Source organism: Vulpes vulpes, chromosome 7 (genome assembly GCF_048418805.1).
Source record: "Vulpes vulpes isolate BD-2025 chromosome 7, VulVul3, whole genome shotgun sequence".
NCBI classification, from domain to species: domain Eukaryota; kingdom Metazoa; phylum Chordata; class Mammalia; order Carnivora; family Canidae; genus Vulpes; species Vulpes vulpes.
In genome coordinates, this window is record NC_132786.1 from 78,463,215 (window position 1) to 78,483,878 (window position 20,664).

At 36.4% G+C, this 20,664-nt stretch overlaps 1 long non-coding RNA gene across 1 annotated transcript in view; it reads right to left on the reverse strand.

Moving 5' to 3' along the window:
* The window catches only part of LOC140599698 (uncharacterized), a 58,512-nt gene that overhangs the window by 20,112 nt on the left and 17,736 nt on the right, over positions 1-20,664 (reverse strand). Inside the window, exon 2 of the long non-coding RNA XR_012002651.1 lies at positions 17,918-18,078. This is a non-coding gene — a long non-coding RNA (uncharacterized lncRNA). The remainder of the gene's footprint in view (positions 1-17,917; positions 18,079-20,664) is intronic.

Sequence of the window (20,664 nt, forward strand, 5' to 3'; positions counted from 1 at the left end):
CCCAAAAAATAAACCATGCAGTTAAGAAATGGGCAGAACACATGAACAGACATTTCTCCAAAGAAGACATACACGTGGCCAACAGACACATGAAAAAATGCTCCACGTTACTCAGAATCAGGGAAATACAGATCAAAACCACAATGAGATACTACCTCATACCAGTCAGAATGATTAAAATTAACATCAGGAAACAACAAATGTTGGCAAGGATGTGGAGAAAGGGGAACCCTCTTACACTGCTGGTGGGAATGCAAGCTGATGCAGCCACTCCAGAAAAGTGTGGCGGTTCCTCAAACAGTTAAAAATAGAGTTACCCTATGCAATTGCACTACTAGGTATTTAACCAAAGGACACAAACATACTGATCCGAAGGGGCACCTGCATCCCAATGTTATAGCAGCAATGTCCACAATAGCCAAACTGTGGAAAGAGCTGAGATGTCTATTGACAGATGAATGAATAAAGAAGATGTGGTATATATATACATGTACAATGGAATATTACTCAACCATCAAAAAACCGAAATCTTACCATTTGCAATGACATGGCTGGAACTAGAGGGTATTAGGCTAAGCAAAATAAGTCAAAGAAAGACCATTATCATATGCTCTCACTCATATGTGGAATTTAAGAAGCAAAACAGGATCATATGGGAAGGGAAGAAAAATAAAACAAGAGGAAATCAGAGAGGGAGACAAACCATAAGACTCTCAACTATAGGAAACAAACTGAGGGTCGCTGGAAGGGAGGGAGATGGGGAAATGGGGTAACTGGGTGGTGGACATTAAGGAGGGCACATAATATAATGAGCACTGGGTGTTATATCCAACTGATGAATCACTAAACTCTGTCTCTGAAACTAATAATACACTATATGTTAATTAATTGAATTTAAATAAAATATTTTTTTTTTAAAAAAAGGAGTCCTCTCTTCCTGAAATTAAAAAAGAAATTAAGGTCTACTTTAAAATAAATAGTGGTTATTCAACAACATTTATTGACAATTTTAACTTGGTCCCTTTATGAAGGAAGTATAGTATATCTCATATAAAAAATTACATATAAAGACAGTAATCTTTGGAAATCCTTCAAAATTAAGTGGGAGATAGAGGTAGAAGTTAGGAGAGATGAGAGCAGAACTACTCACAAGAGTTAAGGAACTCAGACCAATCATTTTATGTGGCTTCTTCCCCTGTCAATATTTATATACAGGTGAAATCAAGTAAAAGTATATTGCATACATTTAAAACAATTGCTGAATCCATTAATAATCAGTATATATGAAAGAAAAACCTACTCAAATTGGCTTTAGCATTAAAGGAGTCTGTGCCATTAAAGATTCAGTTTTATTTCCATCTTCCCACTCTGCCTTTCATAACATAGGTTTTATCATCAGGATCTATATAATGGCCTTCCAGGGAAGCCTCACAATTTCCCTGCTGGTGACAGTAATATGGATATAATCAAATCAACCTTACATGTTATAACTCATCATCCAGGGCAAAAGAGATATCTTCTTTGCCATTTTCCACAATTAAATTTTTTTCTTTATCTTTCTTTTAACAAGATAGGTAGACAAATACGACCTTAAATATTGTTCTGATCTGTTTATGCACCCATGTCTGAAACAATTACTGTGGTTAGAAGGATGGGATGTGCAGATTGGCTTAAGTCAACATGACTCAAATGTTCCAGAATAGATGGGTTATGTACCCAGCTCTATGTTCATGAACTTCCAGGTTTCCATTATCAGACTACTTCTCTCCTTCCCTAATCTTTAGCAACCTTTGGGAGACTTTAAGGACATTCTGACAATGGTCTTCCATTAGGACCAATACCACCCATTTAAAAGATTTTAATAAAATTCAACCTCAAAAGAGAAGGGTTTGGTAATTCAATTTCTACTCCCCTAGAAAGTACCTCTCCTCACATATGAATCACTCACTTCATGCTATGAAGGGCCGGCCCTTCATAGCATGGAATCATGGGAGAGATTGTCCTTATAAGGCCATATTTTCTCCAAAGAAATGGTTCCTATTGGCTTATCTTTTTATAACTTTTACTCTGGACAGAAGGTAAGGAGCTATATTTCTTGATTCAAAATCAAGCATGTTCACTTTTAATTTTTTGGTATGTTTAACAAATAAAAAAGAAATATGGACAAAACATAAGCATACAGCTAAATAAATTTCATTAAGTGAACATACTTTGTAACCAACATCCAAAGCAAGATACAGATCATGACCACCAGCCCAGAAGTCTCCCCTCAAGTTCCTCCCAGTCACTTTACCGCTATGCATCAAGACTAATCAAGATCCTATGTTTTAATACCGTAGATTGATTTTGCTTCTACTGACTTTATTTAAATGAAATCACATAGTATCTACGCTTTTCTGCCCAGCCTCTTTAGCTCAAAATTATCATTTTATGTAATTATATTTCTTTTCATTCTTACATTTATATTGTGAGAAAGAAAAAAATAGTAAATTTATCATTTCATTCAGAAAAATAAGCAAAATGGATGTTCAAGTTATACAAGCTTCTTTCAAAGATGCAGCATGAGGTTTGATTCCAGAGCTCCAGGCTTCCAGGTAGCCTAATGGTAATGAGGACACCCACTCTGATTGGACCCTGACAATGAGAGCTAATATTTAGAAGTGCAGCCAGCTACTGTACTAAATTTAGTTTTATATGGATTACTTAATCCCCACAACTTTATGATGCTTTATATTTAGTAGAGGAAGAAATTGAAGACATATGTTATAAAACTTATCTAAGATCACAGAGATAGTAATATAGCAGTGCAAGATTCTGGATATGCATCCAGGGTCTTTGGAGCCCATGTTCTTAGCCACTAAGTCATGTTCTCCTCTGAGACACTGAATGAAATAATTCGCATTATTCAATGTAATGTGCATATCTATCTCCAGTACACTACAATACTACTCCACATCAATAATAAGAAAAATATTTTAGATGACTTTTCCTTATTGTAAAAAATAATGCCTGTAATTTCAAGGATGATATTTTATTAAATTGATCAACATGTTAAGGAATTTATAGACTTGGTTTGCTGCCTATAGTGGGCATTTCCTCCTTCTTTCTCCTCTTAAAGAACCACAGTTTTCATTCCAGTGTCTTCCTTCTCCCATTCACTCCATGTGTTTCATGCATATACACTGATGGGTTTACTCCAAACAGCACACTCCATTATCTGGTCACAGTAATTAATTCAGGGAAGGGCCCATGATGCAATTCACAGCAATGAAAAAAGAGATGTTTGCTAGAGGCTTTCAGGAAGACAGCCTGAAAGCTACTTTAGGTTCCTGCTGAAGCTACTTGAAGAGATACTTTGAATCCTCCTGATCAGTGGGGTATATGGATGTGAGGCCTAGAACTTCAGCTGTTTTTCTATCATAAGGGCAGTCAACCCAAGGATGGAACCAAGACACAGAGGAAGGAAAATCCAAGAGAATCCTGATGAACGAAGAGTCCTGATTTATTTACCATGTGTGGAGAAAATGGAGAGATGGAGAAAATGCTCATTAGGGATGATTGGAAAATACACAGAACTTCCTAAGATACATTAAGATGTAACTCTAGGGGTGCCTGGGTGGCTCAGTTGGTTAAGCATCTGACTCTTGATTTCAGCTCAGGTCATGATCTCACAGTCGTAAGACAGAGTCCAGTGTCAGGCTCTGCGCTGGGAGTGGAGCCTGCTTAAGATTCTCTCTCTGCCCTTCCCTCTGTCTCTCTCTCTCTAAAAAACAAAAACAAAAAACAACCATGGATGGAGTCCCCCCTCAACAGTACAGAACAAAGTCTCAAGACCACATCACCATAGATAAATGATGAATCTACTTAACACTTGTAGTTGTCTCTTCAACCATTATCCAACTAAATGCCCTTCTGGAAAACTGACACTCCATTTCTTCTATAACCTTTTATAGGACATACTTACTAAGACCCATATCACACTATACAATCATGGATAATACTCTTCTCCTTTATGCCCACATTTCTTTTCCCATCAGTTGAATTGCATTGTCATCACGTTAGTCAGGTTTGCTCAAACCTGTTCATCCAGTGGAACTTATTACTGTAAATACATAACTCAGATAAATACCACAAAAAAACAATTAAATATAAATGAAAAAGGCAAAATTGTTTTAATAAAAATTAAGTTAAATGTTTTAGAAATGCTAAGTAATAGAATTTCACTGTCTTATTCACGTTAGTGATTCAATAAAGGTGACTCTCTAAGAACTATTGTCTTTGAATTACAAGTTGAACAGGAGCTCCAAAATATAGGTAAACAAATCTTAAAAATAGATTTCTCACAGTTCATAAGTATTTTGAAGTTTCCATCCCATTTTCAGGAAACAAAACTGTGAATAACAAGTTATAACTATTATGTGTATACATCATATATATATAAAAGAGATTACAGAGTTCCAATCACGAGACCCATGTGAAAAAAAAAAAGCCATGACTATTCCAAAAGCTTAACAAAAGGATACATATTTATGTCCTAAGTTTGAATTACACATTTAATATATTAATTTTTAAAGCTTCCTTGAAAAAAAGGAAAAGGAAAAAATTTAAGAAAAGATTCTAGGTTTTAGCCACATTGTTGATTAGCCAACCAACTAACCATCCCAGCTTTGTCAGGTAAGAATATTTCTGCCATTGTTCAAAAACAAGTAAAGCTGCACAGTGTTCCTGTGTCCCCAATAAGTATCTTGGGCCCAAATGAGATGTGGAAACCAAGCGTGGATTATTACAAACAAATCCAAGAGTATACTGAAAAGGATGATAGCTTATGGAGTCATACTGTCTTTCATTATCTTAAATGCCTCAGAACTGCAACAATGTCTCTCCCATAATAGGTGATCAAAATATTCTTGTTAAAAAAGCTATTTAACTCGTATGTTGTTTTTATTAAAGACTGCCATTTCAGCAGTGGGGCATTGCTCAATGATTGTAATAATAAATCATTCCTTGTATCATACTCAAAGGGCTCTGAGATTATTCCTTACTACTTTTTCAAAAAACTAAAGAATGAGATAAAGTCAACAAAAACATACCCTATTCATTCATTCGTTCATTTTATTCAGCCTCTTTTTTAGTGTTTTTTGTCTTGCCCAGATAGAATCTTTCTAATGGGTAATTATTCTAGTGTACAAAATGTTCTAATTTCAATTAATTGTCTCACTTTATATTGAACTAATAAACAGCTCCAAATTGATTTGTCTCTATTTCCATGAAAAGTCCCATTTAATTTATTTTTATTTCATTCTGAAAGGTAAGCTACATAAAGATAATGCTATATGTACAGATTGCTAAAATAAAATGCTTTTTCTTTATTGTTTTTATAATCTATTTTATTTATTAATGTTTTCCAGTTAATTTCAATCTGCTAAATACTTAAGTTAAAATTTAAAGTTCTGGGATAGAAAACTTTCAAACTGACATAATATAGATATAATATAAAATGTGAACTAACTGCCATACCCTTACAAGTGATAGTACAAAATACATGCCTCTGGAGGCAACCCAGAAACTGCAGTGGACAGGCCCTAGTCCAGTTTCTGCCATAGTGAGCTTTCTTGATCCTAGTATAACAAAAATAATTTGTGACAATTTGTTACCACTGAATGACTGCTACTTGACATGGAAAGCTTAACTTTCTCACTATTAACAAAATTAGAAGTCTATCTGTTCTTGCAGTCATCCCGCATGGCCTTCTTTCTCTCATGTTAATGTTTGAGAGTTTCATTTAACTCATTTCTGACAATAACCTAAGCATATTCTTCCATGTGAGTTGAAATGCAATCCTTTCAAATATCCAAATAATAATCATTGGGGCACCTGGTGGCTCAGTGGTTGAGTGCCTGCCTTTGGCTCAGGTCATGATCCCCTGTGGGGAGCCTGCTTCTTACTCTGCCTCTGATTCTGCCTCTTTCTGTGTCTTTCATGAATAAATAAATAAAATCTTTAAAAAACTTAGAAATAATAAAAAAATAATCATCAATGACTTAATCCATCAAATACTTTATTTTACACTTAGATTATGGGAAACAAAAGCCTGCACAATTAAATCACAATCATAAAACTTCATTGAATAGTATAGCAACATAGCCAAGCTAATTAGGTTGGCAATCTAGAAACAGTACAGATTATGACACTGAAGAGATTGGGTGGTAATCCACATTACAGCTATTAAAACAGCTATACATGTTGATTTAGATGTTTCCATGGAGAAAGGCTGAGATAAAAGGAAATTACCCAGGTTTCTCTTATCAACATGGTGTCAGAAATTTAGCAAAACTCAGGGGAGGTTGCTTAAATTAAATAAATAAACATCAATTTCAGAATAATACTTCTAATATCAAGTGGAACAATAAACTTTAGGGTCTGTGAGCTACACAAAACAGGGTGGTATCATCAGACCCAGCTCCTTTTTATCAGGATAAAAAAGAAGAAGAGCAATTTCAGACAAATTGGGATCTGAATTGTTTTCCAAAAGTCGATAAATAAATAAATAAATATGACATTAAAATAAATAGAAAAAAGAAACAAAACTTTCAAAGCACACCTGTTAGGAAATCCTTTCTTTAATTTCTCGTGTGTGGTCATAATATTTCTGTTTCCTGCTGATACATTCACGCCAAAATGGAAGCAGGAAGAAGACTGGGAAGGTACACAGATATTGATAGGCTACTAATACTGACACACTTGATTAATTTGAGTTATATAGACTAGAAATCTGAAGAAAATATGCTCACATGTATGGCAGTAGTTGGAGGAAAGATGAGTAGCAAAGAAGGCTGAACTACTCATTCAGCTCTTAGCAGTCTGGCATTACATTGATAAATTCCTCACAGGCTTGGCTCGAGAGCCTTGAAAGCTCATAAACCTGATGTCTCAATTCACCATGCAGCATTCCACTAATCCAGCTCACAAAGACTGATATATAAACTCAATTTCAAGTCTATTAATTCACAAAGAAAAGTGTTCACTGCCACTCATTGCTATGGCTTATGCATTCCTTACCTGCAGGACCACTGTATGGGAAGCTAGATTATAATCAAAAGGCTTCTTGGTGATCATAACCTCAGAATGAGGAGTGTCAGTTCTATGCTTCCTCTAGATCAAGGTCTCTTGTTCCTAGGTATAGCCAATCCTTGCCCCTGTGATCTTTCTTTTTCTAAAAATTTCAGGGCTAGCTAAGGCCCCACACCATCTGACTAACACTATTTTCTTTAGCTACTAAATATATTCAATCAGGTTGCAGTTCAATGTTACCAGCTGAGCAGCCATTCTTTCCATTTAAAGAAGATTTTGTTATTCTATACTGTGATCCTCTTAAACTTTAAATTCTTAACAGTCTAAAGTCTGACTGAGGAGGAAGGGAGTTCACCTTCACCTTCAAATATACACAACACATTGTAATCTTGAATTTTAAAAATTCCTCTTTAGTTAGACTTTCTTCACATGTCTCCAAAGTGTCATCTGGGCAAAAGACTGTTTCAAGCAAGGGTGTATCTGTGAGGGAAGGGGAGGTAACTGAGAAGCAATGGTACTTGGACACTGGGATATGGGATACCAGTTTATTTTAGCCATAGTCAGTTTCCAGACCAACCTGTGAGAAGCTCAAAAACATCTAAAATGAAAGTAAGGATGGGAAAACTAAGAGGAAGCAGAAACCAGAAAAGCCAATAGAAATCACAGTTAGGAACAATGAAACCCAGAAGGTAGGGTCAGGCAGAAAATGGGTATAGGCAGGACCCAAAAGAGTCAGAGTAGAACTAGGGCTGCCTTAGTGGATACCCCAGAGGGCACCTTTCATGTCAATGTCTGTTATGAATGTTATCTACTACACTTCGGCCACACACATGCACAGCATCTTCAGAGCCTCTAGACGTCAGAATAAGATCCCAGATCTCAGGAGTAAGGGGAGCCAAGGAAACTGAAAGGGAAAGACAAAGCAGGAAGGACAGAAAATGTGAGACCACTGCACTGAGAGGGCTTTAAAAAATAAAAATGCTGTCTTAGGGAGCTTTTCTATGGTTCTGCCAAGGTAGGAAACATTCTTTAAATATGACTAGTCTATGACAGCAAATCAAAACAAGCCATACACCCTGTTAAAGTGGGCAGGGGTATGTGGGGAAGATGGAAGATGGCAAAGAAATGCTGTTTTCAAGTTGCACACTTGATGGAGGATGATGTTTCCAAACGTATACTCCAAGACAGTCAAAGGTACCATTGAAAAAAAGCTTGGGTGGTAAAGAAATAGTTGTTAACTTAGTAGAATGCATTCCCCTGATGGAAATTTACAATTCTCAGTAATTTATAAGGATTCATATATATAAAAGGCTAATCTATTTTTTTTCAATATGGCATGTCTTTTGTGACATGAACATTCTGTGTAACATGCTTTAGGAACTATTTAATTCTCCCTCAGGATTGATAGTATATTTAAGTTGAGAAATACTATACTCCTAACCAAACAAGATGAGAGGAAAAGAGATCAGAAAAGTACAGTGGTTAAGGAATGGTTTAGGCTGCTAGAACTGATGCTCAACTATAATGACTTACACCCATGAGGTCTCAATCTCTCTCTCTCTCTCTCTCTCTCTCTCTTTCTCTCACAGACACACACACACACACACACACACACACACACACACACACATTCTGGAACTACAGAGTCTACCAATATTATGTGGTCCTACAAAGTCATGAAGAACTTACACTTTGTCCTTCTCTTCTGCCATTCTTAACTAATGACTTCCACACTCAAACTTACATAACAGTTGCCAAGCAAGATAAGGCATAAAATCCTCTTTGCCAAGCTAAGTCAGCCCATCACTAATTTTTTTAACTGAGTTAAAATTTACATATGGTGAAATGCACAAATCTTACATGTACAGTTCAATGGGTGTACTATAGAACAAACACCCCAATGAAGAGATCAAATATTGCCATAATGGCAGCAAATGACTTTGGGTTCCCACTCAACTCCATGCCCTATAGGCCACCACTGTTCTGGTCAATTGCTATAGGTTAGTGTTGCATGTTCTTAAACTTCATATAAATGGAGCATTCTTCTCTGTACCTGGATTCTTTCATTCAACACTATGATTTTGAGGTTTATCCATGTGATAGCATGTATCATTTGTTCTTTCTTTCTCCTTTTAAAAAATACTTGCTATGCAGTATTTTATTGTATGAATACACCACAATTTTCATGTACTCTCCTGTTGGGAGACGTTTGTGCTTTTTCCAGCTTTGAGCTTTTATGAATAAAGCTGCGTAACTATTCTCATATGAATCTCTTTATGAAGACATGTATATATTTCTATCCTTTGAGAGGCCTGGAAACAGCAACATTCCAATAGTTATAGCCACACCTAGTACCCAATTCTTGATTCCTAAATACGATCCTACACTAAAATATCACTATAGGAAATATACACAAAAGTAATCATGGGTAATGGTATATCATGTTAGCAACTTACTCTCAAATGGCTTAGGAAAAAAAGTTGATTATACTGTATTACCAACTATTCTGTCAGTTTGAGATTGCTTCTCTTTTGAATAAAAAATAAAACAAGGGGGTGCCTCGGTGGCTCAGTTGGCTGTGTCTGCCTTCGCCCCAAGTCGTGATTCCAGGGTCCTGGGATCAAGCTCCGTGTTGGACTCCCTGCTCAGCAGTGGGTCTGTTTCTCCCTCTGCCTCTCCCCCCAGCTTGCGCTCTCTCTCTCTCACCTCTCCCAAATAAATAAAATCTTAAAAATTAAAATGAAAATTAAAAATAAAACTGAGGGGGAAATCCTTTATATACAGATTATATTTAAGTCTTCAAAATACCATGAATAAGAAAGTGTCTGGTGTGATTTAACTTGCCAGAGGACAGGTAACAGTAAATGACAGAGGATAACATTAAATAAGAGATGCAAAAGAGAGAGAGAGAGAGAGAGAGAGAGAGATGCAAACTTCTGGCCCAGATTTATAAAGATTGTTCTCTGCAGGAAATAACTATTATGTTATTTTGGGTCATTTTAAATTGTCCAGTTCTTCATCTTAAAAATTTCAGATGTTTCTGTCTTCAAAGTTGAGTTTAAATCCAGTTTCTGATTCTATTCTCATTGCATTGCTCAAAGAAGGCACATAGAGATCTTTCATCTCTTTGGGTATAGGTCATCTAAATCCAGTTCTCCAGTGGTGGTGGGGAGAAGCAGTTCTCCAGTGGTGGTGGGAAAATAACAGATGAGAAATAAAGAAGGTTATTCTTTTTCTTCAATGTAATTCTGTCTCCGCGTTTCAGAACATTCTTCCTACCTTCCATTTCTCCCCCAGTTAAAACCCAAAGTGACATGTGTACCAAAATATTTTGGGAATATAGAGTGTGGTGGAAGAAAAAGAGAACCATCATATTTACTTCTCCCCAACCTAAGAAAGTATAATGGCACAGCCCATATATCATTATATAATTTTTCACATATTGTAAGAAGTCATTCTCATTATGACTTTTCATGTGAGTATTCAAAGTGCCAGCATTTCCAGTACTCTCTGATGCATTACGTAAGATCATGGTTCTAATTTAATATCCTTCCATTTTTGTCAACAGTTCATCGATGTACTGACAGCTCAAACAGGCAGCATATACTCTTCATTCATTCTTGTCCCAAATAATTATTTGAGCAAAAAATTATTAGTTACTAATTTACCGTTTGTCAAAAGATATTTTTTTATTCATTCATTTAACTATCAAGGGGGTCCCTGGGTGGCTCAGCAGTTTAGATCCTGCCTTTGGTCCAGGGTGTGATCCTGGAGTGCCAGGATTGAGTCCCACATCAGGCTCCCTGCATGGAGCCTGCTTCTCCCTCTGCCTGTGTTGTGTCTCTGTCTCTGTCTCTCTCTCTGTGTCTCATGAATAAATAAATAAAATCTTAAAAAAAAATCAAGTCCCTTGTTTGGGACACATACTGAGATACTGCACCATGGAATAATAAATTGTGGCTAATCATGAGAAAAATAAATTGTGGCTAATCATGAGAAAAACATCAGACAAATTCCAACAGAGGGGCATCCTAAAAATACCTAACCAATACTCCTCAAAACAATCCAAGTCATCAAAAACAAAGAAAGTCCAAGAAAATGTCATAACCGAGAGGAGTCTAAGAACACATGATGACCAAAGGTAATATGACATCATGAATAGGATTTTGGGACAGAAAAAGGACATTAGGTAAACTCTAAGAAAGAAATCTAGAGTCTGCTGGGAAGATGGCAGAGTAGGAGGACCCTAAGCTCACCTTGTCCCACAAGTACAACTAAGTAACACTCAAATCAGCTTAAATAACCCCCAAATCAACCTGAGGACTGACAGAACAAATTCCACAACTAAAGGTAGAGAAGAGGCAACATCACAAAAAGTAGGAAGGGGGTTTGCCTGGGTGGTTCAGTTGGTTAGGCATCTGACTCTTGATTTCAGCTCAGGTCTTGATTTCAGTTCCGGTCTTGATCTCAGAGTGGTGAGTTCAAGCCCCATGTTGGGGCCTGCACTTTGCATGGAACTTGCCTAAATTTTTTTAAGTTAATCAATTAAAAAATTAAAAAGAAAATAGGAAGGATAAAGATATGGTCTGGGAGGAAAATGGACCAGGGCCATCAGTGATGGGTAGGGAGCCCATGGCATGGAAAAGACAAAAAACAGACTTTCACACCAGGGAACCCACAAATGAGGAGGCTGAATTCCAATAGTATTTGCCTTTGAAAGTGAGAGGGGCTGAATTTTGTGAGTTCTTACAGCCAGTAGGACTTAAAGTCTGGAACTTTAAAAATTGGTGGGCTGAGGGCTCCTTGCTGGCTCAGTCAATAAAACATGCAACTCTTGATTTTGGGGTCATGGGTTTAAGCCCCATGTTGGGTGTAGAGCCTACTTTAAAAAAATTTCTGGGCTTAACTCTGGGAGAGCCTAGAGAAATTTAGGAACTAGAGTCCCCATTCTTAAAAAGACAGCACCACAAACAGGCCATGTAGTTACAGCATAGAACCAGCAGTTTGAAAAATTCCTGGGGAAAATGGGAGGGAAAGTGATCTGTTCAGCTCAGGGCATGGCCCACAGAGAAAGGGATCACAAGGAGACCCCTCCAGGAACAAAAGAGTTGGCAGGTACCATTTCCCTCACCCACCCACAGCATAAGTAACAGCCACCTTTGGGAACCAGCACAGTGCCTACACTTGATACATAACTTGCTTACACCAAGTCCTAACCTCCCCCCACCTCCTACCTCCTATCCTCCCTTACCAGCCCCCTCACCAACCATGCTTCCATGGATACACCCTTCCTATGTTTGCCTCAGTGCCATCCCCCAGAAGAACAGTGCAAACCCGGTTAACACTACATCTCCCAGCCCACATGTCTTGTAGGACCTCAGTTCCAGCAGTAGCAGGGGAAGTTCTCATTTTACAAGCAGACCAACATACATCTTGTTAAAAAGCACTCCGCCTCTGCTGGAAACCAAACACTACACAATAGGCAAAGAGCACCCCTGCAGACTAGACTGAACGAAAAAAAGGCCAAGAATCAATAGCAGAACATATGTGACACACATAGTAGCCTTTCTCTGAGGCACCAGGCCCTGGGGAACATGGGAGACTGCACTGCAAGGCACTGTGGGGCCTCTTCTTCATAAGGTTATTATAATTAAGAGCAAAAGAAATAAATGACTTTCCTAACATATAGTAACACACAGAAAGTCAGACAAAATGAGGAAACAGAGAAATAAATATCTCCCAAATGAAAGAACAGGACCAAGCGAAAAAAGATATAAGTAATATGCCTGATAGAGAATTTAAAGTAATGATCATAAAGATACTCACTGGATTTGAGAAAAGACTAGAGGACAACAATGAGAACCTTAACACAGTGGTAAAAAGGAATTAATCAGAGATCAAGAACATAATAAATGAAATTAAAAATAAACTTGATGGAATAAATAGCAGGCTAGAAGAAGCAAAGGAATGAATTAATGACCTGGAAGACAGAGTAATGGAAAATAACCAAGCTGAGCAAAGGAAGGGAAAGAAAGAAAATTGGGCAAGTTAATAATACTCTCATGGAACTCAGTGATTCACATCAAGTGTAATAACAATCACATTATGTGGATCTCAGAAGAAGAGAGAGAAAAGGGGACAGAAAATTTATTTGAAGAAATTTTAAAAAAGAAATAATAGCGGGGATCCCTGGGTGGCTCAGCGGTTTGGCGCCTGCCTTTGGCCCGGGGCACGATCCTGGAGTCCTGGGATCGAGTCCCGCGTTGGGCTCCCGGCATGGAGCCTGCTTCTCCCTCTGCCTGTGTCTCTGCCTTTCTCTCTCTCTGTGTCAATCATGAATAAATAAAAAAAAATTTTTAAAAAGGAAATAATAGCTGAAAAATTCCCTAGTTTGTAGAAGGAAATAGATATATAGATTCAGAAGGCACAAAGATCTCTCCCCAACCCCTGCCCCAGAAAAACTCAACCCAAGACACATACTAATTAAAATGGCAAAATGGAAAAAGTAGTGATAAAGAAAAAAATTTTAAGCAGCATAAGAAGACAGTTACATACAAGGGAAATCCCATAAGGCTATCAGCAATTTTTTTAGCAGAAACTGCAGGGCAGAAGAGAGTGGCAGGATATATTCAAAGTGCTGAAAGGGAAAAATCTGCAGCCAAGAATATTCTATCCAGCAAGGCTATCATTCATACTAGAAGGAGAGATAAAGAGTTTTTCAGACAAACAAAAACTAAAGAAGTTAATGATCAGTAACCCAGCCCTACAAGAAATATTAAAGGGGACTCTGAAAAAATAAATAAATAAAAATAAAAAATAAAGGGGACTCAGAGTGGAAAACAAAAAGCATAAGTAAGAATATGAAAAGAAAAAAGCTGTAGAAAGAAATATTTCTATAAAATTTCTTCAAGGGATTCATAAAATTAAAAGATGTAAAATATGACAACATATACCTAAAACATCAGGGGAGAGGAGTAAAGAATAAGCTTAAACTTAAGTGATGATCAACTTAATATGGATTGTTATATGCAGATGTTATATACAAACCTAACAGTAACCACAAATAAAAACCAGTAATATATATGCAAAGAATTAGAAGAAAGGAATTCAAGTATATCACTAAAGAAAACCAAACCATAAAAGAAACCAAGAGAAGAAAGGATCAGAGAAAATCCATAGAAACAATCACAAAAAAGTGACAAAATGGCAATAAATACATATAGACCAATAATTACTTCAAATGAAAATGGACTAAATTCTCCAATCAAAAGATATAAGGTGACAGAGTAGATTAATCCATCAACACGCTACCTGTAAGAGACTCCTTTCAGTCCAAAAGACACCTGTAAATGGAAAAAGATGAGAAACATGTATCATGCAAATGAGTGTCAAAAGAAAGCCAGTGTAGCAATACTTACATTGAACAAAATAGACTTTGAAACAAAGACTGTAATGAGACAAAAAGGACACTATATAGTAATAAATAATAAAAGAAACAATCCAACAAGAGGATATAACAATTTTAAGTATTTATTACACCCAAAATGGGAACACCCAAATACATAAAATATTTAATGACAAGCAGAAAAGAAATAATCAGCAGTAATACAATAATAGCAGGGGACTGTAATACCCACTTACATCAATGGATAGAGCATCTGTACAGAAAATCAACAAGGAAACACCAGCTTTGAATGACACACAGGACCAGATGGATTTAACAAGTATATTCAGAACATTCTATCCTGAAACAGCAGAATACACATTCTTTTCAAGAGCACACAGAACATTCTCCAGAATAGATCACACATTAAGTCACAATACAAATTTCAACAAATACAAAAAAATCGAATTCATATCATTCATCTTTTCTGACCACAATGCTATGAAACTAGAAATCAATTGCAAGAAAAAAATCTGGAAAGAGCACAAATACATGGAGATTAAATAAAACATGCTACTAAACAATACATGAGACAACGAAGATATAAAAGAAGAAATCAAAAATTACATGGAAACAAATGAAAATTAAAACACAATAGTCCAAAATCTTTGGGATGCAGTAAAAGTGGTTCTATGAGTAATTTATAGCAATACAGGCCTACCTCAAGAAGCAAGAAAAATCTCAAATCAACAACCTAACAACCTAAGTAAAACCAAACAACAAACCCCAGCAAAAGGAAAGAAATAATAAAGATTAGAGCAGAAATAAATAATCAAGAAACTAAAAAAACAATAGAACAGATTAATGAAATCAGGAGCTGGTCTTTTGAAAAGATCAACAAAATCAACAAACCTCTAGCAAGACTCTTCAAAAACAAAAAGAGATAGGACCCAAATAAATAAAATCACTTATGGAAGAGAGAAATAACAATCAATACTATAGAATATTATAAAAACCTTTATAAGGTTTGTCCAACAAACTGGACAACTTCAAAGAAATGGATAAAGTCCAAGAAACATAATCTACCAAATGTAAAGTGAGAAAAATAGAAATTTTGAACAGATCATTTACCAGCAATGAAACTGAATTAGTAATCAAAAAACTTCCAACAAACAAAAATTCAGGACCAGACAGCTTCCAGGTGAATTCAACCAAACATTTAAGGAAGAGTTAACACCTTCCTCCTCAAAGTATTACAAAAAACAGAAATGGAAGGAAAACTTCCAAATTCATTCTATGAGACCAGCATTACTCTGATCCCAAAACCAGATAAAGACATCACAAAAAAAGAAAACTACAGGCCGATATCTCCCATAAGCAGAAATGCAAAAATCTTCAACAAAATACTAGCAAACCAAATCCAACAATACATTTAAAAAAAAGTCATTCACCACGATCAAGTGGGATCTATTCCTGGGTTGTAAGCATTGTTCAATATTCACAAATCAATTAATGTGATATATCACATCAGTAAAAGAAAGGATAAGAAATATACGATCACTTCAATAGACACAGAATAAGCATTGGACAAAGCACAGCATCTATTCTTGATAAAAACCCTCAACAAAGTAGATTGTTGTATGAGGGAACATACTTCAACATAGTAAAGCCATATATGAAAACCAGCTAATCATCTTTAATGGGGGAAAAATGAGAGTTTTTCCTTTAGGGTCAGGAAAAGACAAGGATGTCCACTCTCACCACTTTTATTCATCATAGGACTAGGATTCCTAGGCACAGCAATCAGGCAACAAAAGAAATAAAAGGCATTATGAATTGAAAAGGAAAAAGTAAAGCTTTCAGTATATGCAGATGACATGATACTATATATAGAAAATTTGGAAGACTTCACCAAAAAAATTGCTAGAACTGATACACAACTTGAGTAAAGTCACAAGATACAAAATCAATGTATAGAAATCTGTTGCATTTCTATACACCAATAATGAATCAGCAGAAAGAGAAATTAAGAAAACAATTCCATTTACAGTAACATCAAAAACAATAAAATATCTAGGAATAAACTTAGCCAAGGAAGTGAAAGATCTGGACTCTGGAAACTATAAAATAGTTTTGCTGAAAGAAATTCAAGATGACACAAAGAAATGGAAAGATATTCCATGCTCTTGGGTTGGAAGAATAAATATCATTAAAATGTCTATACTATCCAAAATCCCTATCAAAATACCAATAGCACGTTTCACACATTTAGAATAAACAATCCCAATATTTGTATGGAACCACAAAAGACCTCAAATAGCCAAAACAGTCTTGAAAAAGAAAAACAAAACTGGAAGTATCACAATCCCAGTCTTCAAGTTATATTACAAACTATAGTAGCCAAAACAGCTTGGTATGGGCATAAAAACGACACATAAATCAATAGAACAATAGAAAACCCAGAAATAAGCCCACAATTATAGGTCAAGTATCAACAAAGGAGGAATGAATATCCATTGGAAAAAAGACAGTTACTTCAACAAATGGTACTGGGAAAACAGGACAGCCACATGCAAAAGAATGAAACTGAGCCACTTTCTTTCACCATACACAAAAATAAACTCAAAGGGGATGAATGACTTAACTGTGAGACCTAAAACAACAAAAATCCTAGAAGAGAGCACAGGAGTAATGTCTCAGACATCGGCCATAGCAACATTTTTAGTTGCTAGTTATGATTCCTCAGGCAAGGGAAATAAAAGCAAAAACAAACTATTGGGATTACATCAAAATAAAAATTTCTGCACAGTGAATGAAACAATAAACAAAACTAAAAAGGAAACTTACTGAATGGGAGAAGATATTTGCACATGACATATTCAATAAAGGATTAGTGTCCAAAATATATAAAGAACTGATACAACTCAACATCCAAAACACAAATAATCTAATTAAAAATGGGCAGAAGACATGAACAGACATTTTTCCAAAGAAGACACACAGATGGCCACAAAAAGATATTATCACTTCCCACCAGGGAAATGTAAATCAAAATGACAAGAAGATATCACTTCACACCTGTCAGAATGGCTAAAATCAACAACACAAGAAACAGCAATTGTTGGGGGAGGAAAAGGAACTATGGTGCACTCTTGGTGGGAATGCAAACTGGTGAAGCCACTGTAGGAAACATTAGGAAATTTCTTTAAAAAATTTAAAATAGAGGTATCCTATGATCTAATAATCACACTATTGGGTATTTACCCAACAAATACAAAGAAACTAATTCAAAGAGATACATGAACCCCGATGTTTATTGCAGCATTATTTACAATAAACCAAAAAACATACTCTTAACTATAGGGAACGGATAACCATCTCTAAACCTACTTCCCCTTAAGCAAAGGGGAGATAGGTGGGGAATGGGTGAAATAGGGGATGGGTATTAAAGAATGCACTTACCATGATGAAACAAAATAAGATAGGGCGCCTAGGTGGCTCAGTTGGCTGAGCATCCAGGTCATGATCCCAGGGTCCTGAGATTGAGCCCCGCATCAGGCTCCTTGCTCAGCAGGAAGCTTGCTTCTCTTCTCCTGCTCCCCCTACTTGTGCTCTCTTTCTTTCTGGCAAATAAATAAATAAATAAATAAAATCTTTTTTAAAAAAAAGAAATAAGATAAAATGATAAAAAAGAAATCTACATAAAGTATATATTAGCTAATAAAAACGTATCAATATTGATTCATTAATTCTAACAAATATACCATATTAATATAAGATATTAAGGGATACTAGGTATGGGCCATATGGGTACTCTGTATCATCTTCATTTTTCTATAAATCTGAAACTGTTCTAAAAAATAAAGACTATTTTCAAAAATACAGTTTTCGGCTACATCCAGTGTTGATCTCTAAGTCTGTGCCCTTTCTTCCTCACTGTCTACCAATTAATTTCTTGGCTTAGTATCCAAGGTCCTAGGAGATTGCAAAATACTGTCCCCTGATAATTTATAATTCTTCCTATCAAGAAGTGAAGTATTTTCTTTTAACTCATATATGAGCTCAGTCAGTGACTTACTAATGTGAAACAATTGAAGGCTTAGAAAGTGCTTGAGCGTGGGGTCTTCCCTTCTTTGCTGCTGCTAGAGGAACAAGCCCAAGGCAGGCACCTGATTTGACAACATGGAGAACTGAGCCACACTAGCCATCAACCTATCAGCTAGATGTGTGAATGAGGCCATCCATTCCCAGTTGATCCTCCAGCTGATTTCAGCTGCAAGAGTAAAGCTAAGGAAAACAGCTGAAGAACTAACCAACTGCTGCCAGCTCCAATTGCCAACCCATTAAGTAGTGAGTAAATAATTGTTTTAATACACTAAAACTTGTTTATTTTGGAGGGGAGGGTGTTATTACATGACAAAACAGCAAAGATGAACTAATGGATGCCTCCATTAACTTATTCCAGCCAAGTCACATTTCCAACTTTGTTTTCCAAAATTCCCCTATGCTCCACCCAAACTGCATGTGGTTTTTATTCCCTAGAAATTCTTTGCACTTCCCTCAATATTTCTTCATGAATTTTTCTTCCACCTGAAGTCCCTTTACTCTCATATCTCTTAAAGAAATATCATTCATATTCCCCTTGTTCAGAAGGTTTCATATATAAAAATATAGAGGGAGAGAAAATTTGGTACACTGGAGTTCCTCTCAGTATTCTTAAGAAATACCTTGGTGAGATGAGAGGGAACTTGAAGGGCATTGCATGGATTAGAATATAGACTCAGCTGCAGAAACAGAAACTCAAAATATGAGTGGATTAAAAAGAAGATAGGGGCACCTGGGTGGCTCAATCAGTTAAGCATCTGCCTTCAGCTCAGGTCATGATTTCGTGGTCTTGGGATGAAGCCCTGCATCCAGCATCATGCTCAGCAGGGAATCTGCTTCTCCCTCTTGCTCTTCCTGTCCTTCCTGTTCAAGCTCAGAAAGAAAGAAAAGAAAGAAAAAAAGAAAAGAAAAGAAAGGAAAGGAAAGAAAAGAAAAAAAGAAAGAAAGGAAAAGAAAAGAAAGAAAAAAAAGAAAGAAAAGAAAAGAAAGAAAAGAAAAGAAAAGAAAAGAAAAGAAAAGAAAAGAAAAGAAAAGAAAAGAAAAGAAAAAGAAAATTTACCTCTCTTTCAGGGCATAGTAGTCAGTCAAGGACAGGGATAGGGACTCCATCCTGTCAGTACATCTTGTTGCTCTACTGTTCCTGTGGCTCTTACCTGCATAGTTCAAGATTACACTGCCACACCCACATTCCAGCCAGAAGGAAGAGGGGAAAGTGAAAAGGAAGGCAGGCTCATTCTTTTACGGAGAAAAACCCGGATAGTGTATACTTCAGTTCCCGTTTACATTACATTAACTAGTGATAGTCATACAATTACACCTAGCTGCACAGGAAGCTAAGAGATGTTTTGTTACCTTGGCACTCAAATATTCTACTAAAACTATGGAAAAAGGGAAAAACAAATATGGGGATCTGTAGTAGCCTCTGCCACAAGTTAGATCATGTGCATTAGCCCCATAAAATGCTATGTATAAGGCAAGAAGAGAAGTTGATTTTGTTCCTGAAAGTTAGGAGAGAATAGGAGAGGGGAGAGAAAGAAGATGCTATGACTCCTCCCTGAAACCTTTTTTTTTTTTTTTAAGATTTTATTTATTAATTCATGAGAGACACAGAGAGAGGCAAAGAAATAGGCAGAGGGAGAAGTAGGCTCCCTGCAGGGAACCCGATGCTGGACTCCATCCCAGGACCCTGGGATCACGACCTGAGCCAAAGGCAGATACTCAACCACTAAGCCACCAAGGTGCTCTCTCCCAGAAACCTTTAACTCCACAACAAAAGCTCTAAATTCTTGGAATGAGAAACTCTGTGATAACTGGTAAATAGATTCAATTTTTCAAGGTAAACGTAGAGTGTACACATGGATGCAAGAATTAGAAGAAGAGGGAGCCAAGTAAAACTCTGAGAACCTACAGAAGAATATGGAAAGCTCTGAACCTAAGTGGACTTTGGAAATGAAGCAATCTTACATTGATTTCATGAGATGGCAGATTGGATGCCCCAGCATGTGAGTACAACCACAGTTCCTTTTAAATTCCACAACTTTTAAATAAACAGGGGTTTTAAGAGCAAGATTAAGCATAGTTGAAAAAAAAACACAGTAAAAAAG